At 38.3% G+C, this 27,104-nt stretch overlaps 1 long non-coding RNA gene and 2 pseudogenes across 10 annotated transcripts in view; 1 reads left to right on the top strand and 2 right to left on the bottom strand.

The window, feature by feature from the left end:
- LOC140620131 (uncharacterized) overlaps positions 1 to 27,104 on the top strand; it is a 111,458-nt gene that overhangs the window by 65,811 nt on the left and 18,543 nt on the right. For 9 of the 10 annotated variants that reach the window (XR_012019866.1, XR_012019871.1, XR_012019869.1 and 6 more), the window contains 4 exons: positions 1,997 to 2,060; positions 5,277 to 5,343; positions 14,278 to 14,401; positions 19,165 to 19,274. This is a non-coding gene — a long non-coding RNA (uncharacterized lncRNA). The remainder of the gene's footprint in view (positions 1 to 1,996; positions 2,061 to 5,276; positions 5,344 to 14,277; positions 14,402 to 19,164; positions 19,275 to 27,104) is intronic. The other variant, XR_012019870.1, reaches the window with a different exon arrangement.
- Positions 11,929 to 12,664, bottom strand: LOC140620439 (protein FAM133B pseudogene; annotated as a pseudogene).
- On the bottom strand, positions 19,273 to 19,403 carry LOC140620446 (U4 spliceosomal RNA; annotated as a pseudogene).

Raw genomic sequence — 27,104 nt, 5'->3', positions numbered from 1 at the left:
TCTCCAGGATCGCACCCTGGGCCAAAGGCAGGCGTTAAACCGCTGAGCCACCCAGGGATCCCCTAAACAATATATTTTCAATGGAGATGGAACAGCCTTCTATTGGAAAAAGATGCCATCTTGGACTTTCACTTTTATAGGGGACCAGTCAATGCCTGGTTTCAAAGCTTCAGAGGACAGACAGACCCTCCTGTTAGGGGCTAATGCAGCTGGTGACTTGAAGTCAAAGCCAATGATCATTGACCATTCTGAAAATCCTAGGGCCCTTAAGAATTATGCTAGATCTACTCTTCCTGTGCTCTATAAAGGGAACAACATAGCCTGGATGACAGCACATCATGGTTTACTTAATATTTTAAGCCTACTGTTGAGATCTCCTGCTCAGAAAGAAAAAAAAAAAAAGATTCCTTTCAAAATATGGCTGCTCACTAACAATGTACTTGATCATCCAAGAGCTCTGGTGAAGATATAAAAGATTCATGTTGTTTTCATACCTGCTAATACAATAATTATTCTACAGCCCATGGATCAAGAAGGAATTTCATCTTTCAAATCTTACTGCTTACGAAATACATTTTCAAGGCAATCACTGCCATAGTTAGCAGTTCCTCTGATGGATCTGGGCAAAGGAAATTAAAAACCTTCTGGAAAGAATTTGCCATTCTAGAATGTTAAGAACATTTGAGATTCATGGGAATCTCAAATATCAACATCAACAGGAGTTTGGAAAAAGTTGATTCTGACCCCCATGGATGACTGTTGAGGGGTTCAAAGGTTCAGTGGAGGAAGTAACAGCAGATGTGATGGAAATAGCAAGAGAACTAGAATTATAAGTGAACCCTGATCGTGTGACTGAATTGCTGCCACCTTGTGATAAAACTTGAATGGATAAAGAGTTGTTTCTCATGGATAAGCAAAGAAAGAGGTTCCTTTTATTAAACGGAAGCATAATTAACATATAGTGTTATATTAGTTTCAGGTGCACAATATAATGATTGAACAATTCTACAAATTACTCAGTGCTCATCATAATACGTATACTATTAATCACCTATAAGAAAGTGGTTTCTTAATTTTTTTTGGTAAAGATTTTATTTATTTATTCATGAGACACAGAGGAAGAGAGGCAGAGACACAGGTAGAAGGAGAGTCAGGCTCCATGCAGGGAGCCCGATGCGGGACTCGATCCCAGGGCTCCAGGATCAGGCCCTGAGCCAAAGGCAGACGCCCAACCATTGAGCCACCCAGGCATCGGAAAAGTGGTTTCTTAAAGTGGAATCTGCTCATGGTGAAGATCCTGTGAAGATTGTTAAAATGACAACCAAGGATTTAGAATATCACACAAATTCAATTGATAAAACCGAGGCCGTGTTTGAGAGGACTGACTCCATATTGGAAAGAAGTTGTACTGTGAGTAAAATGTTATTAGATGGCTACGGAGAAATGGTTTGTGAAAAGAAGAGTCAGTAGACTCAGTAAACTGCATTGTTGTCTTAAGAAATTGCTGCAGCCACCCCCACCTTCAGCAACCAGCAGACTGATGAGCCAGCAGTCCACCAGCAGAAAGATCATGACTTGCTGAAAACTCAGATGATGGTTAGAATTTTGGTGATAAGGTATTTTTTAGGGACGCCTGGATGGCTCAGTTGGTTAAGTGTCTGCCTTTGGCTCAGGTCATGACCCCGGGGTCCTGGGATCAAGCCCCACATCAGGCTCCCTGCTCAGCCGGGAGTCTCCTTCTCCCTCTGCCCCCTCCCCCTGCTTATGCTTTCTCTCACTCTCTCGCTCTTGCTCTCTCTCTTTCTCTCAAATAAATAAATAAATAAATAAATAAATAAATAAAATTTTAAAGTATTTTTTAATGAAGGTAGGTATATAATTTGTAGACATAATACTGTTGCACACTTTGTAGACTGTGGAGTAAACATATATAACTTTTGTGTATGCTGAGAAACCAAAATTTCATAGCTTTATTGCAGTATTTGCTTTATTGCAGTGTTCTGGAACTGAATCCATAATGTCTCCGAGGTATGCCTGTAAATCCACAACAGTATATGAAGGTACCCTTTTTCCACGTCTTTCCTAACATTTGTTATTTCTTATCTTTTTTGATAATAGCCTTTCCAAGTGGTGTGAAGTGATATTTCACTGTGGCTTTGATTTGCATTTTCCTGATCATTAGTGATGCCAAGCACCATTCCACGTACCTGTTGGTCATGTAGTGTCTTCTTTGGGAAAATGTCTGTTCAGATCCTCTGCTCATTTTTAATCAAATTGTTTTTTTGCTACTGAGTTTTATGAGTTCATTACATATTTTGGATATTAGGCTCAAACCAGATATGTGGTTTGCATTTTTTCTCATTCCATAGATGGTCTCTTCATTCTGTTTATCATTTCTTTTTTTTTTTTAAGATTTTATTTATTTATTAATGAGAGAGACAGAGGCAGAGACACAGGCAGAGGGAGAAGCAGGCTCCATGCAGGGAGCCCGATGTGGGACTTGATCCCAGGACTTCAGGATCATGCCCTGCCCCGAAGGCAGGCGCTAAACCGCTGAGCCACCCAGGGATCCCATTCATCATTTCTTTTGTTGTTCAGAAGTTCATTTGTTGTAGTCATGCTTGTTATTTTTGCTATTGTTGTCAAATTTTAAAAATTATCACCAAGACCAATGTTAATAGCTTAACCCCTGTGTTTTCTTCTAGGAGTGTACACACTCCTAGGGATACCTGCAAGTTGGAGCAAAACAGAAAGAGAGTGCAAAAATAGTACCCATTGGCTTCTGTACCCAGAAAGTACCTCAGTAGGCCTCTAGATGTATGTTAAATTAGATGCTTGCCCCCCAGGTCAATGCTTTAAGATAAACAAGTTAGCCTTTTCACAGAAAGTCTGGGTGCTTTTTGATTGCTTGCCTCTGTGCTGGGCCCTGAGATGGGCAAGTCCTTGGGAACTTTAAAGAACTATTTCTCAGTTTGCTATAGCCTTGTGGGTCTCATGGACACAAAGCCCACTGGTGTGCAAAGCTAGATGTTTGGGGGGTTTGTCTCTCAGGTGCAGGTCCTAAAAGTGCCAGATGTAAGATTCCAGCCCTTTATTCCTCAAGGATAATTTGGTGTTAATTCCCTCCCAATTGTGGGTTGATGTTCTGGGAATGGGATTTCTAGTGATTGTGTCTCAACTATAGGCTTCCAGTTATGGAATGAATAAGTCATGGGGATAAAAGATACAGCATGGGGAATATAGTCAATGGTATTGTGATAGTGTTATATGGTGATAAATGGTGGCTACATTTGTGGTAAGCATAGCATAACAAAGTAATAATATATAAACTAGTCAAATCACCATGTTGTACACTTGAAACTAATATAACATTGCATGTCAACTGTACTTCAATTAAAAAAAAAAAAAAGAAACAGATTGTATCTCCATTTCTCCTACCCACTTTGATGATGTTTTTTTCTCATTCACCCTCTATGTAAGTCTCAATCAGCTAATTTGGGGATTTTTTTTCATGAGAAATTTTTCCAGATATAACTGTAAATTCAGTGTTTGTGGGAGGAGGTGAATTCAGGATCCTTCTACATCACTTGAACCAGAACTCCAGTGTTTTCATTTTTATACTTTTTTAAAATTTTAATTAATATACTTTTTTGCTTGGGGACAGGCTCCAGTAAACTCCAAGAAAGGTGACTAAATTTTCAGCAAAAAACCCCCAGTCTTTTTAGCTTAGAAATCCAGAGACAGAATTTGATATGACCATAGTAACTGGAAAATGAGGAAGGATAATCGGTAAAAGAGAGAGATACAAGAAAGAATTTTAAATCCTGTGTCTAAAATTTGTCCAGAATTGTGCTGATTCCCTGAACTATGCATGCACAATTGGTATTCACTTGTTGCCTATGCAAGAGTTACAAAGTTTGGAGATTTAGTTGAGCCAATTTAACTGCCTATTGAAACAACAAATGAATACTTTTCAGAAGAATAAACACAATCCAGAGTCTTTTCAATTCACAATGTCTAGGATATTATCTATATTAGACATATGAAGAAAGAGGCAAGTATGATCGATACTCAAGAGAGAATACTCTCAGTGGATTCTGACCTAAGTTGACCTAGATATTGAAACTGGCAAAAATTTTAAAGCAATTATTTTAATTATGCTGAAGGACATTAAGAAAAGTATATTTATAATAGATAAACATATTTAAAATGTAAGCAGAGAAATAGAATCCATTGAAAAAGAACCAAATGGAAAATCTGGAACTAAAAAGTACATTATATAATATGAAAAAATTACTAGCTGACCTTAATAGCTGGTTACAGAAGAAAGTGTCCATAAACTACTAGAAATTTATCCCAACTGAAGAACAAAGAGAAAAAGACTGAAAAAAATTGAACTGATACATGTGAGACAATAGGACTAATAGGATTAAAGAAGCATAAAAACACTGAGGACATACAAATTATTCAAGCATAAAAACGCTGAAGCATAAAAATTAGTCAACAAAATAATGTCCAAGTTAGTTCTTCTTCTGTTTAGGATGTAGAAATTCACAAAAGAATATGGCTCCAAATAATGAGTAAAACTAGATGGTCTACAAAATCACAACTTTTCTTGCTTGCCAAAAAGTATTACACTCTAGTTCTGAATTTTTAGAATTATTGTTCAATCAATATAACCAAAATTCCCTGGGGTTTACAGAAGTAACACTCGTGAGAGAAGCAAAATCATCACTTCTGTAAAAAAGGGTCTTTGCCATAAAAACTCTGACACTAGAATTTTATCAACCACAGAAATTATCCATGGGGTCTAATTATTCTCCCAACAGTATAGTATAGTATTATTACAGTACAGTATTATTCTCCCAACAGTATTCAGTTTCAAGTAGCAGATTAATTTTTTTTAACAGTGTAATCACCTTTGTTCTGCCCTATAGCGGGTGGGAAAGTTGGACACATCTTTGCTGTAAAGTACACGACAAAAATTAAATAACCCTTTTGGGTGCAGCTGGAATAATATCTATTAAGTGATTACAATATACCATTTTAAATTCTGTTAGTTGTTATTACACTTCATGCTTCCAATAAATCTATTAGGTAGTTACTGTTTTCATCCCCACTTCACCCATGAGGAAACAGCCCCTGAGAGCACGAATGAGGAGATTTCCCAAAGTCTCCGAGCTAGTAAGTGGTGGTACTAGAATTAGGACTTAGGCAATCTCTTTCTGGAACCCACGTTCTTAAATAACTGCTATGCTATGCTCCTTTCCATCTAGGACAGAAAGTGTTCTGGTCAAAAATGACATATTACTGGATAGAAGTTCAGAAGCTCAAAAAAGTTAGGTAAGAGGTAGGGAAAAGATACTGGTTTTAATAATCTTGAATGACTTTAATGGCCTCTGTATGCTCACTTATCTCCCTCACAACTTTGATTTTAAAACACACTCCAAGCGCATTTAACTGTTCTGAGCATCTGTCTCTGATAATACTTTGTTGTTCCTTTTCACTGATCAGATCAAGTGTTAAAATATTAGTGTAAAAAATTAAAATAAAATATTAGTGTCATTCCCCATAATAGTCACTTACTTGTAAAAATACTATTATGATACCATGATGGTCTTCATCATGAAAAATGTTACAAACCTAAAAGTTTCAGAAAATTAGTATAGCTATTATCACTGTCATTTCAGTTTTAAAAGTCATCAAGCCCTTCCGATAAATGTTGCTCTGCCATTTATCCTTTGATGTCTTTTTAACAGAAATTCAACTATGACATGAAAAATAAAAAATAGAGTCGTGACCTTGCTACATAAGAGACCAATAAATCAAATTAGGTGAAGATGAAACTCTTTAGCCTCATTTTTTCTTTATCTACTTTTCTCTATGAAGCCTTTCAAATCTTCGGCCAAAAATGGACCCTCTCGTGTCTGCTAGTAGTGTCCTTGATCCCTGCATTAGGATCTCTTCTGATACTGCAATGGTCCTCCCATTCACCGAGCAGATGGCTGTATTGTTTAGTCACCTCAGCATTGGTCCCGGAAAGTACTTGGGTGTGTGGTTCCCACATCTCCCCAACCTCTGGATTTGTCTATATAAGACTGATTCAGTAGGTACAGAAGATCCAGCCACCCGCTTACCTTTGAGATTTGCAAGAGCCCCATTTATTTGGTATTGAAATCAGGGAATTAAAAGGATTAGGAAAAGGTGGAACATCAACAGAAGGAAACTAAGATCATCATTCTGTACGATATCTCTGAGCATCTCAATCAGAAGAGGCTTTCTAGTTAACAACATAGTACATACAACTGGAAAAAAAAAATAACCAGTAAGATGGTTTAGCAAAAATGCAAGTAGAGGGAATACTTAAAGTTCTTTCATTAGATTATTAAACGTGTTGCATTTGCCATTGAAAATAGGTATTTTTAACTCTTAGTTTCTCAAGAACTAACACTGTGTAGATTCATTAATTTGGTGTCTCTAACATTTCTTTGGGTGATAAAATTGTACAGACATGGAAGGAATCTCTTCAGTGGTGCATATAAAGATCAAAAGAAGAACAGGGGAAATCTTGGTGAAAGAGTTGGGAGTTTTCAGGATTATGGTTTTTTTTTTCTTTCTTCAGGATTATGTTTTTAAGTGCAAGACAGAATTAATTTTGTATATCTCCAGTCTTCTAATAGTGGAATGAGAATGAAACAATCAAGAGGGGGAAAACAAAACAAAACAAAAAATTCAAAAAATAAAAAAGAAATAAAAAAGAAGGGGAAAACATTTACATATTCATAGGTAGATATACTATAAAGAATACATTCTATATAAAAATATATTCATACTTCTATGTTACCTACTCATATTCAGATATATACTTATTTATATTTCTAGAGCTAAGAAATTCTGAACTTTTAAAAGTACTTTTTCACATAGTTCAGTATTCAACAGTTACAAAAAGTGAAAAGATCTCCCTTCATCCTGTGTCCCAGTTACCACATCCTGTCTTTAGATGTTACCTATTGCTTGTGTGCTCGTACAGAGCTATTCTGTACAGGTTCAAATAGATACATAAACTTAAATATTTTCCTTTCTTACCCGATGGTACCATTCTACATGCAATATTCTGTATCTTCACGGGGTTTTTAAAACATTAATATATGTTTGTGAATATTTTTTCATCGCATAAAGAGCTTCATTATTCTTTTACGTGATGGCATGTGGGTGAATGAGAGAATGTGGACCCAAAGTAGTCCTACCTTACAATTCTCTAGAAGAAGCCAATGATTAAAATTTTTATGCTAAATCTTCCACGTGTTAAATACAGGTAACTAATTTTAAATGTTTTCTAGAAAACTATGCAAGTCACATAAATTACATCTGCAAGTCACATCTGACCAGTGGGCTACTGTCTTTTAACATTTTTCTGCATTGTTAAATTTAAACAGTCCATGGATGAAGAAGCATATGTGTAATATCCACTCTCCATGAATGTGGACACTGTTTCTTAATGATCTTCTTTCCTAAAAGTATTTAAAAATTTGCTATCTTGTCATGGAACCCAAACATTCTATTTTAAGACTGAAGAAGTTACAGAATTGGGCCGGCAAAGCAGGACAAAAACACTCTTGCCTCTTTCTACAAGTGGATACCATAGCAACATATGTAATGAAAGTTAAGTTTTTTTCTTATTTTTCCAATTAATTTTAATTTTATATGTTAGCTTTATTTTTATGAGAGCTATACACAAACGTTATCTCTATTAAAAGATTAATTCTGTGAAACTATAATTTGAAAAAGGCTATTTTCTGTCCCATCCCTACAGATTCTCAGTTATTCTTAGGAGGCAACCACTTTCAATTCCTTTAGCTACTTTTTATAGCTGTTTTTTTTCCCCTAATATTTGCTTTCATTTCTCAAAAACCAAAGCAACCCTCATATTTCATTTTCTAAATTTTAGACATGACCTATTGACTTTCTACTTTGAAAGATCATTTTCTCCATTTCCCTTTTCCCCATTTTTCCAATTTCTCAATCATAGTTTTGGACAAGATGGCAATCTGATGTTCCGTCCACTGACCCACTATGTATTATACTACGATGATTTATCCTTCCTTACATTGCTTTTTATTTTCTCAGGAGATCATTATCCTTTTTTCTCAGTTGCTTATTTTCTATGTGTCTATCACTAATTTTCCCCCAAACTCTCCAGCTCTCCAAACAGTCAAACCCTCCATTGTCTACAAGTTTCTTTCTCCTTGTTGCCTCTCTTGCTCTCTCTCTCTGACCTAGATATTCTCTCTGGAGCCCTCACATCTGTTCCTGATGAACTAGTTGTTCTCCGGCTTGTGGGAAAGCTGCCTCACCATGGACATTTCCTTCCCCTTTAGCCTGGAAATTCCCATATGCGTCCAGCTCTGTTAAGTCCCTTATGTTCTGGGTGCAGTGTCTGTCTTTGTTTACTCTCCTGATTGAGTACAACACATTCTTCGGTGGCTTCCCAAGAGAGGGCACATGGAAAGTGAAATTTTTGATAAAGTATTTATTAGGATTCTCTAGAGAAACAGAACCAATAGAAAGTATATATATATATATATATATATATATATATATATATATATATATATATAGAGATTTATTTTAAGAAATGGATTCATGTGAGGATGGAGGCTAGCAAGTCCAAGTTCTGTGAGCTAGCAGAATAGAGACCCAGCAAAGAGCTAACACTGCACTTGAAGCCCAAGGTTTGTCAGCCCAGAGACCTGGAAAGGAGCCAGTGTTGCAGTTCAAGTCTAGAAGGCAGTCGGTCATCTGCTGCAGAATTCCCTCTTGCTCAAGGGAGGTCAGCCTTTTGTTCTGTTCAGCTCATCAACTGATTGGATGAGGCCCACCCACATTTTGCAAGGCCACCTGCTTTACTCGGAGTGCACTGATTTAAATTTTAATCTCAGCCAAAAACACCCTCATAGAAACAACTAGAATGACGTCTGACCATATATCTAGACATTGTGGCCCAACCAAGTTGACATACAAAATTCACCATCACACACACCTAAAATTTGTTTTCATTCCACCTGTACCTTGTTTGATAACTAAGTATAGAATTCTAAGCTGCAAATTCTTTTTTCACAGAATGTTGGAGACATTTCCATGAGGCCTTTTGGCTTACAGTGTTCCTCTTGAGAGGTCTGATGCCATCTTGATTCTTTTTTTCTTTTTAGTTTGAACTTCTTTTTTTTTATTTTTTAAAAATTTATTTATGATAGGCACACAGTGAGAGAGAGAGAGGCAGAGACACCGGCAGAGGGAGAAGCAGGCTCCATGCACCAGGAGCCCAACGTGGGACTCGATCCTGGGTCTCCAGGATCGCGCCCTGGGCCAAAGGCAGGCGCCAAACCGCTGCGCCACCTTAGTTTGAACTTTGTAAGCTTTTGGGGTCTTCTCTTTCCCCCATTGTTCTCTTTACTCTCATTATTTCACCATGTTAGGCCTTGATCTGGGCCTCCTTCACTCCCTGTGCTGGGCATCACCAGGCCTTTTCATTTTTTTTTTCTTTAGAGATTTATTTATTTATTCATTCAGAGAGAGAGAGAGCAAGGCAGAGACACAGGCAGAGGGAGAAGCAGACTTCATGCAGGAAGCCCGACGTGGGACTCGATCCCGGGTCTCCAGGATCACACCCTGGGCTGCAGGCAGCGCTAACACCAGGCCTTTTCAAATCTGAATGCTTACGTTCTTCATTTTTGAGCCATTTTCTTGAAATGAATTTTCTTCCTTTCATTCTCCCCACTCTGGTTTTTGGGGGTTTGGTTTTGTTTTGGAATTCTTACAGTTTGAATGTTGAGTCTCTTGAACTAATCTTTTTTCTTCTGTAATCCATTTCTTTTATTACTAGTTTTTGGGAACTTTCTCTACTTTATCATCGATCTTTTTATCAGATAGCCCCCTTCTGTATCATATTTTTAATTTCTAGGATTTCTGTTGTTCCTAAAGTCATACTCCATTTTTATTGTATAGTGTTTCCTGCATACCACTGCCTTACCTTTCTAAGGACACTAATTATAGGGGTGGGTTTTTAAAAGTTTTTCTATTTATTTATTTATTTATTTATGATAGACACAGAGAGAGAGAGAGGCAGAGACACAGGAGGAGGGAGAAGCAGGCTCCATGCCGGGAGCCCAACGTGAGATTCGATCCCGGGTCTCCAGAATCGCGCCCTGGGCCAAAGGCAGGCGCTAAACCACTGAGCCACCCAGGGATCCCCTTAAAAGTTTTTCTTAATGTGTTATTTCTTTTAAGATTTTATTTATTTATTCATGAGAGACACAGAGAGAGAGGCAGAGACACAGGCAGAGGGAGGAGCAGGCTTCATGCAAGGAGCCTTATGTGGGACTTGATCCCAGGAATCTAGGGTCACGCCCTGAGCCAAAGACAGAGGCTCAACTGCTGAGCCACCCTTAATGTGTTTTTAAAAGTAAAATAGCTATTTATTCAGCCCCTTATCATGCCAAAATGTTTTGTGCATATACCATATCACTAGCACGCCCTCTGTAACAGGCAAAATTATACATTATATTTCATGTTGCCTAATTATATAAAATACAAAATGAAAATGATTTATCAATTCCTTTTAACATTACTAGTAAACAATTTAGCAGTAGGTATGAGGCACAAAATCTTAGTAAAATATGGCATAGGAAGAGCAACAATGTAATTCTCACTTAGCCTGTCATAATTTGTTATGAATAGACAAAGGCAAATTTTTAAAAATATTGTATTTACTAAAATTCTGGCAATAGCTTTGTGTAACAAGACATAGCATACCAGGCCTGCCACTCAACTTATTTATGGTTAAGTCTCAGCTTCAATATAAACCGTTTAAAAAAAAAAAAATCAAAAGCCTGCTTTTCTTACATGCTAAGTGTCTTGGCAAGTATGCCATTAGACACAGTATGGAACTTAAGGTAGCAAGAATAAGGAGTTAATAGAAGCCAAACACTGCAGCCTAAACAAAATCCATACAAAAATAAAATAACTATCACTGGTTACATAAAATTTTCCTGACTAGTAAAAACTTAACAGTATAAAACCTACATTTTAGAATCTGTAGCTAACAAGGTCAGGAAGTACCGGTATCTATTTGAAATGATTCCTCTCCAAAGCCAACATGTGGTCAAAACTAATTCAAGTTATAACACATTCTAATGCTAAAAAGAATTCAATATTGTTGAAGGAGAGGTAAATCCCGGAGCTTCTGGGGCTCTGTCATCCTGCAAAGGGCTGTTTCTCTGGTTCACTTAAGCGGCAAAGAACAGAGTCCAAGGATGTCAAAGGACAAGAGAGCTATACTCAGCTCTGACCTCCGCTGAAGCATGGCTGCTGTGTCCACAAAAACAGGATGTGCGAGGGTAAAAAGCAGGCTAGTCTACCAGCTAGAAAGACAGCAAACTATCTACCCCCACCTCCCACCCTAAAAGCTCCTTCCCCAGGTAAATAAAAGTATATAAGGGGGAAAAAATTAAAATACACTTCTCTACAGAGGAAGGATTTTGAAATATTAATGCAATCCCTATTTCAAAAATGTTAACTAGAGTCATCTGGTCATTTCTAGTTCCATCTTAATGATGTCGCCAGATTCTATTTCTGTTGATTTGTCGTTAGATACTTCTAGTCAAAAGTATGAACTCCATCCCCAAGCATCTTAACCACTAGCACAACTGCAATGTATTATCTCCCAGAGTTAAGGACTGGAGAAGGAAAAAAGTAGGTGTTCCAGCAGCGGGCAACGATGATGGCCTCTGAGTGGCTACTGAATAGTCCAGGATTAATTCTGAAAACAAGGAGATGCATGCATTTTAGTGATTATGTCATAATTCTCACGACTGAAATGTCCTTAGATATTGCACTTTCTTTATAAGGGAATCCTGATTTTTCTTAATGCTACCATGAGTCAGGACTTGAACTAGAAGCTTTCTTTTTCTTCTTATTGTGTTTCTTATCTTTTTTTTTTTTTCCTGTTACTTTTTCTCATTCTTCACTGTGTTTCTTTTTTGCTTGTACCATCTTAATATAATCCGATTCTAATAAGGACTCAGATGATAAAGGTTTATCTTCAGGAAACTTTTTTTTTTTTTTTTTTTGCTGAGTCCTTTCATGTCCTTTTCTTTGTCAGTTGCATCTTTTGACTTCTTTTTCTTTTTTAAACTATCCTTACTGGCTGTCTGATTCAGTTTCCAACATGGAATTTTCAGAAGCTGTATGTGAACAGTTCTTTTTTACCTTTTTCCTTTTTTTTTTTTTTTTAATCTTCATCTTCAGAATCTGAAGAACTGTCAGAAGAATGAGAGCTTGATGAAGAAGAATACCTACCAGATTTCTTCTTTTCTCTTTTCTTTCCCTGCCTTTTTTTTTTATAGATGAGCTCTCATTCCCCCCTTAATAATTTCTCCCTATTTTTCCAAATCTTTCTTCCTGTTCTTTTTTTTTTTTTTTCTTTAAATTCAGCCAGTGACTTGGAGCCTTTTTCTTTTCTAGTTGTTCTTTCACTTCTTCCCAGGTAGACCTTGATTAATTCAGATAATCTTGGGTCATTGGCCCTGAACACTGGTTTGTAACCCTTGATCTGGACATAGCTATTGTGTTCATATAGGGCCACCAGATTGTTCTGCTTCCCCATGGTTCAGGACTGAGCACACAGTCGACACCGAGAGAGATCAGGCCAGAGAGTTCTATGGTTTTTTTTAGTTTGGGGGGCTTTGAGGGTCTGTTTCCTTAAAATTTCTTTTTCCGTTTTTTTTTTTTTTTCAACCTGTTTTCTTTGGCATTTCATGCCTGTAGCTTTCATTTGGTATCTGCTGAGCTTTGGCTACTGATCATATTTATGAGTGAAGCCTACACAGCTGATGGGATATTTGTGTGGGTGTTTATTGTCTGGTTGGCTTCTTTAAAGGGTAACTGGCTGGGCCATTTCCATGGGGGAGAACTTCATCATCTGTAGAACTTTGGCCTGAGGGAAGAATGCTCCATTCTCCTGTCTGGGAGATATGAGCCTGGAAAATAGCATTCTAGGACTCAAGTAGGGAAAAGGGTAGAGAGGTCTGTAATTCAGAATAGAGCCTTTCACTTCATCTTCCACTTTGTGGCACGGCGCCACCCACGTATATGTCTTGTGTCCATGAGTTCAGAATCTATCTGGTTCAACCTCTTCACGAAGAAGAAACCTACCAGCTTCTTCTAAATTGAAGGAAGGTGGTGTCACTACCCCTGCTGCAAAGGGTAGCGGAAAGAGGTCTGGGAATCTAATGATTTTTTTAACCACATTTCAACTACTTCCCCAGTTCTCAGCTGCATCTGCATCACCCCTTCTCAGAGTTACCAATGGCTTAATTTCTCAAGCCTCTCTGCAGTTAAATCCCTGATTCAGCTTAAATCCTGGCTTCCCCCAACACAAGCTTAGGTTTCAATTTTCTTTAGGCTGCCGCCGAATCAGTTATCACTGCCTCTTGGCTTTCTTGCTTCTAATTTTTATTTCTTGCTATTGTTTCCCCTGTTAAGTTACTTGTTTGCTGGTAGATATATCTCTTTCTGTCTTTTGGAAACCCTTTCATTATACTGTGAGTGCTGTTTTTGGAGGGAGGATGTTCAGTCACTTATTGAATAGTCTTCCCATCTCTTACAGTTCTGTGGAGTGACAGTAACAAACGCTGCATGCAGGACCCATGGGAAAGAGCTGAGAATGGCAAGACCTAGGATGCCCTGGCTTGCTGATGGCTACGGGGGTTGGCGCTTTTGGCCAAGCATCCAGTGGAGGATGTTGGGAGTTGAGAGGCAAAATTCAAGCATAATTAGCAAGAAGAGCAATTGCCCTGCCCTGGTCTGGAGAGGGGATGAAAGACAGATTCAGCTTTGCCTAGTGCTATTTTCCAATATTCAGGAAAAGTGACTTAATCAGTAGGACAAGACAGGAGGGCCTGGGAGCCATGGCAGACCTCATAGACATCAAGGTAAAGATGTTTCAGGGAAGCCCCTCAGGTTAGAACAGAATAGCAGCCTGTAGAACAAAATTAGCTTCTGAGAGGAGGGGTAGCCAATGGGCAGGTGAGTGTTCAGGTTCCCTGGGCCTGCCTGAGTCTGCTTAACCAGCCTGAGTTCTGTGCTGTGAAGGCTACGGAGGTTTATGATTTTACCCCACTTCTGGATAATGTGAGTTGGTATCACTCTTAAGGATTTGTGAAAACAAAAACAATGATGACACCTTCCTTTCCTATGTTTGTTTCCCAAATGCCAAAGAACCTTATTTCGTCCCGACAAGCATCAGTCTGGGGCCTGTTGCTGCTGGCTGCTGACCGTGCTCTGGAACCTTCATTGCTCTGAGAGAGAGAGGAAGGCTCAGTCCAGTGACCCAGCTCCCTAGGTCAGTCCTGCAGAATCTGGGGTAGAGTCCAATCAGGAGCAATGTGGATCTCAGTGGGCTTCACTATGAAAAGGCTAGTCCACTTTGTTTCTTTTTTTTTTTTTTTAAGATTTTATTTATTTATTTATTCATGAGAGACACACACATAGAGAGAGAGAAGCAGAGACACAGGCAGAGGGAGAAGCAGGCTCCATGCGGGGAGCCTGATGTGGGACTTGATTCTCCGACCCCAGGATCACACACACCCTGGGCTGAAGGTGGAGCTAAACCGCTGAGCCACCCGGGCTGCCCTCCCCTTTTCTCAATCAAGGATGCTGCTCAATCTAGTTTATTAAGTCCAAAACTGTTATTCAGACACACAGCTGTGCCACTTCCCCATGAAGGAATTGCTGTTGTAGGCCTTCAGCACAGACCAGGGACCGTTTTCAGTTGCTCTGATGTCATGGAAAATGTCAGAGCAGAAAAATAAATCAGCATGGGTGTGGTGATGGAGTAGACGACCAGCATGGAGAGGAGTCTGTGGGAATTGGGGTTTCAGGCCAGGTTGACCTAAAGGAAGGTGCTTCACACAGTTTCTCTTACCCTCTCTTATCTTTGTGTCTGGGGCAATCAGGACTAATTCCCTGATTCTAATTCTATTCAGTGTCCCCTACTTTATGATCTTATTTTAAGTCTCCACACTTGGTGACATGATTTTCTTAAATAGAGACACAGAGGCTCTTTATTGTTTGGAGTGAACAGAGTGAGGCTAGGAGGGAGGGTCCATGTCTATCTCATTTTCAGCTGTTTACCTGGTATCCAGAGCTGTGATTAGTACTTAGTAAAATTTCAATAAACATTTAACAGATGAGTGAATGGGAAAAAAAAGAAAGGAATGAGGCTGCCTTGATATCAACAGAAAAAAAATTTTCCCGCAAATCATATTTTTGTATATATTTTTTATTAGAGTTCAATTTGCCAACATACAGCATAACACCCAGTGCTCATCCCGTCAAGTACCCGTCACCAACAGAAAAAATTTTTAAAGAAGATTGTACATATATCCCTTAACATAGAGGGGCAAAACAAAAGAATTGTAATTTAATCCAATTTGCCTCACATATTTTGACCAAAAGAAAAATGTTTTCTGATAAACCACAATTGTAGTGTTCTTATAGAAAGGGGATTTGGTGGGGATCCCTGGGTGATTCAGTGTTTTGGAGCCTGCCTTTGGCCCAGGGCACGATCCTGGAGTCCCGGAATCAAGTCCCGCGTTGGGCTCCCGGCATGGAGCCTGCTTCTCCCTCTGCCTGTGTCTCTGCCTCTCTCTCTCTCTATGTCTATCATAAATAAAATAATAAAATAAAATAAAATAAAATAAAATAAAATAAAATAAAATAAAATAAAATAAAAAGAAAGGGTATTTGGCAATGGTTGGAGAGGAGCATCTCTTTTCTAGGTAAGATAATATTTTTTAAAAGAGAATAATAATATAAAAAGACACTTACTATTGAAAAATTGGGTATACATGTATATTATAAAACATATACAGAGTGTCAGCCACTGTGTTTTCAAAACCGTTTCTCTGAAAAAAAAGTTTCAATGAAGGTGTAAACATAATCCCAAAGTCAAGTCTTAAATTGTGTAGATTCTTTTCATTATGATAAATCTACCTAATAGTATACATAGGTAATACATAGATGACTTGCCACTAAGGTACAAAGCAAAGCATCAAAATGAGATTATACAACTAGCAGCAGGTATAAGTTATATTGAAATATTTGGGGCAGCCCGGGTGGCTCAGAGGTTTGGCGACACCTTGGGCCCAGGGTGTGATCCTGGGGTTGCAGGATCGAGTCCCAATTTTAGTATATGTGCTGCCGAAGCGAGCACCAGGATCGAGTCCCATGTTGGGCTCCCTGCATGGAGCCTGCTTCTCCCTCTGCCTCTCTCTCTCTCTCTCTGTGTCTCTCATGAATAAATAAAGTCTTAAAAAAAAAAAACTTATCCATTGAAATTGAAGGACATTTGGCTCCATTTTGAAAACTGATTTTGTTTAGCGGCCGACTGTATCAATCTGGTCAGGAGGACCAGAGCCTCTACTCCATCGACACCAATCCAAGGTAGACCATATTACTTTTAAGGACTCTGGGAAAATGGCACAGAATGCTTTCCTTTCTTCATAAAACTGTATAGGTGATTCAGTGAACAATACACTATAAATGAGAAAGAACACTGTTCCCAAACAGTTTTTAGATAAAATCGGAAGGTTGAAAGTTGGACATTTCCAGTGACTATTCCTATTAAAGTGTTTTACACACTTTTCTGTCATAGGAGACAGACTATAGATCTCAAACTAGACCTTTCTCGACAATGGAGTGTCGTCATTAGGACTCTATTTATTAGAAGGCCATGGCTCTCACTCTACATACAGAAGCTGATAATGTAGAAGATGGGTCCATAACTTCCCAAAGGGCACGAAAGACCTCAAGTCCTGCTTTCTTAAAGTCAGCTAATGTGCATAGGTTACTTTAATAATGTGTTTCTAAGACATTTGGGAAAGAGCAGAATAGTATGCTCATATAATACTTACTTTCTTAACTTAAAATAATGCTTATTTTTAAAAGCATAATCACAGAACATGCTAGGATCAAATATGCCAAGATATTATGGAGAATCATTCTAGAAGGTAGTAATTATTATATTATTTTTTGTAATTATTATACTTTTAAATTTCCCCTGTAAAAATGTACTTTTACTTTATTTTTTTATTTTTTTTTACTTTATTTTTTAAAAATATTTTATTTATTTATCCATGAGAGACACAGAGAGAGAGAGAGAGAGAGAGAGATTGAGAGAGAGAGGCAGAGACACAGGCAGAGGGAGAAGCAGGCCCCACGCAGGGAGCCTGATGCGGGACTCGATCCTGGGACTCCAGGATCACACCCTGGGCCGACAGCAGGGGCTAAACTACTGAGCCACCCAGGGATCCCTGTACTTTTACTTTTAAAAAATTATTAATAATAATCCCCTTAGTTAATCATAAAAGCAGAGTGAAATGATGCATTTGCAGTATCATGGGCACCAGAAATATATACTATGAACCAAATGCAGAAGCTCTTGCTTCTTTCTTATGTTTTGTCATTTCACCTTTTTTCTTCTTTGGATTTATTTAATTGTTGTTCCAAAAGTATTTGCTGAGCATCTACTATGTTCAATATCCTTACGTTCTGGGATTTTAAATGGTGAACCAAAACATAAGGCCCCATTCTCCTGATGCTGACCAGTGGTGATGGTGTTTGGACTAATGGATAGATGTTAATCATTTATCACACACATTCCAAAATAAATGTAGAATGACATCTGTTATCTTGTCTGAGGAAACAGGAGATGTTGAGAGCAAGGGGGTAAATCACATGAGAGTCCGTAGGAGAAATTGGGGGTCTAGTTAGAGCAGGAGTTAAGAATGAGCAGATATTCTAGGCTTCTTTTTTTGGACCAGAGATGGAACAGCTGGGAGCTGTCAGCTTCTGCACCTGAAGGATTTGACTTTGAAAACCATCATCAGGAGATGAGTGATCTTTTATTCTGATTAGTGAGCCTAACCTTTAATATTATATCTTCTTATGTCTCCACATCACCTCTTTCAATCAATTTTGGCACTCAGAGTTTTATTCTTTTCTGGAACTGTGAAAATCCTGCATGTGTACTGGATATGAAAGTGTTGTTTTACCAACTCTTATCCCTTTTATCTTTGCACATAGTTAACATGTTTTTCAAAATTCCAGAATATTAACTAGAATGTCAAATAACTCTGAGCAGCTTTTTTTTTTTTTTTTTCTATCCTGGGGTGTTACTGGTTTATCTTTTTCCTAAATTAAAATCTCTTATGTCTTTAGTGTTCAGATAGTAACACATACTGATTAATAATAATATATTAAAAGTTCAAGACTAAGCAGGAAAAAGAGCTAGAGGCAGTTGAGAAAGATATTATTCTCTTCATTTAATAGGGATTAAATAAGGTAGATGAGAAGTTAAGTGAGTTTATAAAGATTGTTTAATAAATAAGTGGCAAAAATGGTATTCAAAGCTAGTTTTTTCTCCAAATCCTATGCTTTTTCTATAGTGTATCTAAATCAATATTTTTATTTTTTTTAATCAATAGTTAGAAATACATTTATACTGTGTTTTAGGTTCATGTAGGTTTACTCAAGAATGTATTTATTTCAATCTATCTCTGAAGATTTTCCAATATTCTCTTCCCACCATATTAAACTTTATGTGATCATAAATTTTTAAGTTGCTGACTTAAATTTTACACTTGATGTGAAAATAGATATTTGCAGTAAATAGGAGGAGTAAAATTTCTGAAATAACATTGAGGTACTAACCACTGATGCTAGACATTCCCAAATAGTTGAATTATATTTAGACCAGAAGATGGCATAAGAGCTATAGCAATGGAAAATTACATGCAACAGATTGTGGACTTTCTTAAAGGATTGCATTGTAAACCAGCATATATGTTATGTAATTATCTATTTTTCTGATAAAAGGAAGCATTCTTTATCCTGTGAAAATTTATACTACTCTTAAATTACATAATAACTACAGACAAAAACATATAACACAAACGTACACAAACAAATCAAAATTAAAACCACTCAAATTTCACAATTCAGAGACAACTATCTCTAACACATTAAACATCTGGGGGTTGGGAGCAATGTGCATGCTTTAGAAAGCCAGGTTTTTATGCCTCAGTCCAAGTTCTATTCCTTTAGGAATGGTTCTTCCCTGGAGGATCAGAGTTTATGCCTGGAAAGGCAGGATTCATATCCAGAAGACCTAAATCAGTCCTGAAAGTACAGAGTGCTGGTTGCCTGCATATAAGGTTGGTTCCACATTTGAAGATTGATATTCCATATTTAGAGATTGATATTCTATATATGAAGTTCTCAATTAGCAATAATCGTGCCTTGGATAAACCTCATTGGGTACGATACTGCCACTGTGCAAAGGTTATATATGAAGTTCTAATTTTCATATCAGAGAAACCAGATTCCTTTCTTGGTGAATGATATTCTGGGTATAGAGTGACAGAGTCAATGGTATAGGGCCAGGTTCCTTGCTTAGAGATTGGGATTCCAAACATGGAATGCCAGGTTCCAGGTCTGGGAGACCAAGCTCCAAGTTTTAGAGGACACCATGTATGGGGCTCATTTAAGGGACTGGGGTCTGATCAAGGAAACAGTAACGACTATGGGAGGCAGTAACATACAACAAGTTTCTTGTGTGGTGCTTGGACAGAATTGTATGAGAGAGGAATGTCCCGCATAGCATGAGTCCATGCAGAGATTTGTAGTGAGTGGGTCACCCTCCAGAATAGGAAAAAGGTAAAGGAACTCCTAGGAGAGAGGAAGATTGAAGTAGGATCTTTAAATCTAGGGGCTGTTGTTCAACAGCATGGCAGGGAATCTCTGAGTCCTCAGAGACCCTAAGGGCAGGGGTAGCATGGAATCTTCTAGCCACAAGACTCTACTTATCAATGACCAGCAGATATTGAGTGTAATCTCATAAGGTCTCATAAAGTCTCATAAAGCAGGCAGGCTCTAAATGGCTAAAATTCTGCTTATTTGGGTCATTTAAAAAACAACCAAATGGATATATAAAAATTTAAGTATGATACCTGTGGCTTCTGAGTTGACAATTCTTAGCTTGCAGTGAAGAAACAATTTAGGGGCAAATGCACAGAAGCCATCTTTGGCTTATTTACATAACACAGTATCTATAACTGAAATCCAGGTACTATGAGTTTCTACACTTGTAAGACCATGTTCCATATTTGAAGAAAGACATTCTGGACATAGAATGGCAGCAGATTCCTTGCTTATAATGCCAGGATTCATATCTGATCCTTCTGAGACTGAATTGCCCAGTATCCTATGTGGAGTGCCAGTTTCCCCAATTGTAGGGTCGGATTACATGCCTGGAGACTGAGCTTCCACATACAGTTTTCCATGTTCCATGTACATAGGGTAAAGAAACACACATGGAATTTGAAACGGACTCCGAATGTGCCAAGTTCCATGCTTGTGGGGTTCCATATTTGGAGATTGAGATTCCACACATGAAATGTCACGTTCTGTGCCTGGAGGCACAGTTCTATAAAGGGATAATTCAAAGTCTAGACTTAATTATCAAGACTGAAAGGCTGTGTTTCATACCAAGAAGTCTAGATTCAGTATTTCAGGCCTAGTTGAGCAAATTCCATACTTGATGGGTTAGATACTGTTTCTTCAGGTTCAGGTTTCACACCCCAAAAGAAAGAGATATCAAACAGATAGGAAGCCATGGTTTGCCTGGAAGGGCTAATTCCATGTCTAGAAGGCCCTGATCCACAGACAGAAGCACAGATGAGGCAGTGATTCTATGTCTGGAAAGTCAGGATTCACATTTGCATAGACTTCCCATGCCTATAAAGTTAAATTTTCTTCTTAGAGGGTTAGGATCCATGTTTGAAAAGCTACATTCAACACTTGGAAGACCAAAGTTCATCCTCAGAGGGCTAAGTTCCTCAAGAAAGTTTAGATGCCTAGAGAGAAGGCCTAAGTCTCATATGGAGAACCAACTTTTATGCCTGGAAAGGTATAATTCACACTTAGAACTAAATCAATGACTAAAAGTGTACTTTCTCATAAGAAGTGCTACGTTCCAAACCTGGGAGATGTAGGTCCTTAGAGCATCAATTTATATGACTCAAATGCCAACTATTAAGTCTCGATTACCATGTTCCACAGTCTCATGCTTGGAGAATGAGATTCCACAGATGGAGCACCACGTTCCATTCCTATAAAGCCAAGCTTAATGCTTAAAGATGATGATTTCAAAGGTGAAGTGCCATGTTTGCTGCCTAGAAAATCAGGTTCCACATCTTGAGGAGCCAATCTCTGTATGTCTGGAATGCCAGATTTCTCACACTAAGGCAGTGTCCCATGCTTAAGGATTAGGATTTCACACAGAGGATATCAGAATCAATGCTTGTAAGGCTGAGTTCCATTCTTATAGATTGAGATCCTACATATGCAGTGTCATATTCCATGCTTACAGGGTCAAGTTCTATGCTTGAAGAACAGAATTTCCACCCCTGCCGTGTCATGTCCCTTATTTGAAAGGCTAATTTCTAAGGTCAGGGCTTCAAATTCCATACATAGAGTGTCAGTTCCCAAACTCGTAGGATTGGGTTCTATGTCTAGAGGACAAGATTCCATATATGATGGATGGGTAGTCTAAAAAACTAGGCTCTATGACTTGGCAAGCTGAAGCCTATAATTAAAACATGAGGTTCCATGTCTGGAGTGTAAGACTCCTCACATGGCAAGTCAAGTTCCATATTGGTAGATTGAAATTCTAACATGGAACACCACATACCATGATGGATTTTGTGTATTCTTACAAGAAGTGACAGTGTCTATGACTGTTCATCCAGGTTCCATTTATGGAGACTGAGATTCCACACGTAATGAACCAGGTTCTCTGTTAATAGTTCCAAATTCTATGTGTAGAGATTAAGATACCACACGTGGTGTTCAATTTCCATGCTTATACAGTTAGGTTCATGCTTAGAAGTGGATGTTTCAGATAAGGTATTCCAGATTACGTGCTTTTAGAGCCAAGCTCCTTGCACAAAGATTGAAATTCCACAATGGAGTGTCAGATTCCATGCTTGGAAATTGAGATCCATATGTGCATAGATTCCCAGGTATGAAGCCTGGGAATCTATGCTCTATTTTTTGTAGAGTCAAGGTCTGTGATTGAAACACCAGTTTCCATGACTGGAGTTTTAGGCTACAAGCAAATCAAGTCATGTTCTATGCTTGTAGCTTGAGATTCCTCACACTGAAATCCAGATTTCCTGCTTGAAGAGTTATATTTAATACAAACAGCATGAAGATTCTATACTTGTGTGTCATGTTCCATGCTTGGAGATTGACATTACATACAGGGAGTTTCAGGTTTCATGCCTGGAAGACCAGGTTCCATGATTACAGAGTGTGTGTCATTGAGTGACAAGCAACTTTAGATGTCACAACCCATACTTCTGTAGCCACCCTCTATATTTGGAAATTAAAAATCCACACATGGGGTGCTACATTCCATCATTGTTGGTCCATGTTCTGTACATGAATGTTATATTCCATACATAATTTCATGCTTTAGGTCCATATTCCATCTAAAGATACAAATCTTTATAATCCATGCTGGTAAACAAGTTTGCATGTCTCAGAAACACAAATTCTAATAGTGAAAGCCCATGATCCTTGTATGACTTAAAGATTTCAAATTTATAAAGCCAAGTTGAATGTTTGGAGATTAAGATTCCTAACATTGGATGCCATTTTGAAAGCTTTTAGCGACAGGTCTAGCTTCAAGATTGAAATTCCAAAAATAAAAATAAAAATAAAATAAATAAAAAAAAGATTGAAATTCTACATATGGAACATCAGGTCCTGGTCCTTTGGGGCTAGATTCCATGTCTAGAGATTGATAATCCACATGTAAGGTTCCAGCTTCCATGCTTGTCCGGCCTGAATCCATTTTCAGAGATATTCCATATATAAAATGTTATTTTCCAGGTTTTCAGGGCCAAGCACATGTTTGGATATTGAGAATACAAACATGTATTTAATGTTCCATGCCTGAGGGTAAAGGTTCCTTGTCTTGGAAAGCCAACAGCTATAACTCACACCCATGACCAATGTCTGAAATGGCAGGTTTCACTCATATAAAACTATTCTTTGCTTGCAGTTTAAAATTATATATATGGAGTGCTTAGTTCCACACTATTATGACCAGGTGAATTAATTTCTTTTCTTTTCTTTTCTTTTCTTTTCTTTTCTTTTCTTTTCTTTTCTTTTCTTTTCTTTCTTTTCTTTTCTTTTCTGTTCTTTTCTTTCTTTCTCTTTTCTTTTCTTTTTCTTTTCCTTTCCTTTCCTTTCCTTTCCTTTCCTTTCCTTTCCTTTCCTTTCCTTTCTCTTTTCTTTTCTTTCTTTCTTTCTTTCTTTCTTTCTTTCTTTCTTTCTTTCTTTCTTTCTTTCTTTCTTTCTTTCTTTCTTTCTTTCTTTCTTTCTTTCTTTCTTTCTTTCTTTCTTTCTTTCTTTCTTTCTTTCTTTCTTTCTTTCTCCAAGCAAGTGGCATAGGGGAGGGGTACAGATGGGGAGATTTAAGCAGACTTCTTGCCCAGCACAGAGCCTGACATGGGGTTCAATCTCATGACCCCAAGATCATGACCTGAGTTGAAATCAGGAGTTGGACACTTAACTGAGTGTCCACCACTTAACTGAGTGAACCACTTAACTGAGTGAACCACCCACCCCAGGACCAGGTGAATTTCTTGTAGACAAAAGTTCAACATATGAAGTGCTAGTTTTCCATTGTAATTGAGCAAAGTTCCATGCATGGAATTTGAGATTTCAGACATGAGATGCCAAGTGTAATACATATGGAACTCAGTTCTTATTTGGAGATTGAGACTCTCTGCATAGAATATCAGTACCATGTATATAGAGCCTGGTGTCATGTTTAATGCTTGAGATTCCAGACATGGAGTACTAGGTTGCATGATTTAAAGGCTAGGTTGAAGAAATTTCACACATGAAATGATAAATTCTTGTTGGGCCAGACTGCATGTGTGGAGGCCAAGATTCCACATATAATGGGATTTACCAAGCTTGTAGATCCAATTTAAATGCTTAGAAATGTCAGTATTAAATATGTACTGAAAAATATTATGCATAGTTTCATGTAATGGTGACCTCTATGATGTAAGTGCCAGGTTTCATGTCTTAAGGGCCAGCTTCAGTTCATGTAAGGCGGTGCTGTGTCTCATGCATGGGGATTAGGATTGTACACATGGAAAACTAGATTCTGTGCTCATAGATACAGATTCCATCACTGCATTTGAGATTATATATTGGAGTGCCAGGTTCTATGCTCAGAGATTAAGATTTCTTGCATGGATTTCTTGTAAGATTTCTTGCATCCCAGGTTCTTTGTAGCCAGGTTTCATACTCAGAGATTCAGATTACACAAATAGTATACCAGGTTCTATACTTACAGTCTAGAGATTTAAATTCCTTATGGTTAAAAAATAGTTAATTAATTAATTCCTTATGGTATATTAGTCTGTTCAGACTGCCATGACAAAATGCCATAGGCTGGATGCCTTAAACAACAGAAAGGTATTTTCTCATAGTCTGGAGTCTAGAAGTCTAAAATAAGATGCTAAAAAATGTATTTTCTGGTGAGGTCTCTCTTCCTGGCTTGCAGATAATCACCTTCTTCCTATACCCCTACATGGCCTTGCTTCCCTCTGTGCACACACAAAGAGAATAAGCTCTGATGTCTCTTCTTCTTTGTATAAAAACATCAGTCCTACAGGATTAGGGCCTCACCTTTATGACTTCATTTAACCTTAAGTACCTCCTTAAAGGTATTATCTCCAAATAAGTCACACTGAGGGGTAAAATCTCAACATATGAATTTGTGGGGATTTAATTCAGTCCGTAACACATAGTGTGGCACATATGATGCCACAGAGAACAATTTCCATGTTTGGGAGGGTCAATGCCTTTGACTGAAATGCTAATTTCCATGTCTGGAATGTAAGCTTTCAAACATGTCTGGCCATGTTTCATTCTTATAATCCATACCAGAGTGCCAGTGTCCATGATTCTAAGTCAGGCTCCATGCTTGGCAGTCAAGATTTCATACATGGAATGCCAGTTTCTGTACTTGCAGGGCCATATTCCACCCATGGATGTTGAGATTCCACACATGGAGTTTTAGGTTCCTTGCCAGGAAGGTCAAATTCCTTATGTGGAAAGCCAAAATCTATGACATACAGGTTGGGCACCAAGACCCATACTCTGAGGTGGTCCATGTTCAGAGATTGAGAATCCACACATTGATGCCATTCTCCATGCTTGTAGGGCTTCAACCCCTGCTTGGACATTAAGACAACATATATGGAGTTCTAGGATCTGTGATTGGGAAATCAGTTTCCATGTTTTGGCAAGCCCAAGTGAATGACTGAAATACAAGGTTATATATTTGTAGTGTCACCTTCCATGCTTGGAGATCAACATTCCACACATGAAGTACTAAGTGTCAAGCTTGTAGATCCTAGGTTCTATGCATGAAATTCAAAGGTCTATGCATGGCAGACTAGATTCTATGCCTGTTGGGTCAATTTTTATGTTTGGATATTGAGCATGTATGCATGGAGAGTGAATTTCATACATGGGAGGCATGGGCCCATGTTTTGCAAGGACAGCTTCTATGACCTATATACCAGATTCCAAGTCTGGGATACCACATTCACCACAGTAAGACCATGGAGACTCGGAGTCCACACATGGAATGCCAAGTTGCATGTTTGTAGGGCCTGGTACCATGACTGGAGATTGTACTTCTACATATGAAATGGCAGGTCCATGCTTACTGAGCCAGATTTCAGATTTCACACTCTGAGATTGAGACCTCATAAATGGAATATCAATTTTCATGCTGTTTCATGTTTGTGTCAAGTTTCATGTTTGAAAATTGAAATTACACATATGTAGTACAAAATTCCATGACAGGGTGACCATGTTCCTAGTATAATCAACATTTATTCCATGCCTAGATGTCTAGGAGCCACATGTAGAAGTCCAGATTCCACACCTAGAGGACCAAATTCTATGCCTAGATAAGCAGGATTCACATTTTGTACTAATTTCTGTAACTGGAAAGTCTAATTCCATAGTTAGAGGCCTACGTTCCATGATTGAAGAGCCACATCCTATACCTGGAGGGCCAGGTTTCATGTTCAGAGGGTTAGTTTCCACTCCTGGAATTCTAATTACATGCCTGTAATTAGGACCAGTCATTAAAAAAAAAAAAAAAAAAAAAAAAAAAAACCAAAAAAACAAACAAACAGATTTTATGCCTGGGAAAGCAACCTAAAAGTTTTAAATCAGTATCTAAAAGATCAGATTCCATAACTGGTTAGTTAGATTCCATTCCTCTGGGCTTATGTTCTACACAGAGAGGTCAAAGCTCCTTATTTGTAGGATCAAATTCTATGTTTAGGGCCAGGTATCACAACTGGATGACGTGGTTCATGCCAGGAAAGCTGAGTTATGTGCCTTGAAGTCCAGGCCCCATACCTGGTATGCCAACCTCCCCACACATATGATGTAGTTCTATAGTACAAAGGTAGGTTATATATCTTCAGGGCCATATCTGGAAAACCAGATTTCATACATGATGGGATGGAATTCATGCCTGGAAGGGCTAAGTCCATGCAACTTTCCATGCCTAGAAGTTTCACTTCCACACTAGAGGGACACATTCAATGCATGGAGCCAAGTTTCACGCCTGGAGGTAAAAAGAGGGAGGGTCCTCATTCCATGCGCACAGGGCCAGATTCCATGCCAAATGAGCCACGTTCTTATGAGTGGAAGACCCATGTTTTTCCAAGTCTAAAAGACCAAGTCCAAATCCTAGGTGGTCTCTTTGCGCTACTAGAAGGCCAGAGTCCATTTGCCAAATATAGGCAGTTCAGCCCTAACTGTGCTCTAGCTGGGAAAGACGATTTACTTTCAAATTTATTGTTCCAGCAATGGCCATTCTAATTGCCAAGTTAGTCTGGTGACATAACCCAACAATAAGCAGAAAAATT

This window comes from Canis lupus, chromosome 28 (assembly GCF_048164855.1).
Source record: "Canis lupus baileyi chromosome 28, mCanLup2.hap1, whole genome shotgun sequence".
In the NCBI taxonomy this organism is placed as follows: Eukaryota; Metazoa; Chordata; class Mammalia; order Carnivora; family Canidae; genus Canis; species Canis lupus.
Note: the sequence above shows the minus strand (reverse complement) of the source record. Positions and strands in the feature narration are given on the sequence as shown.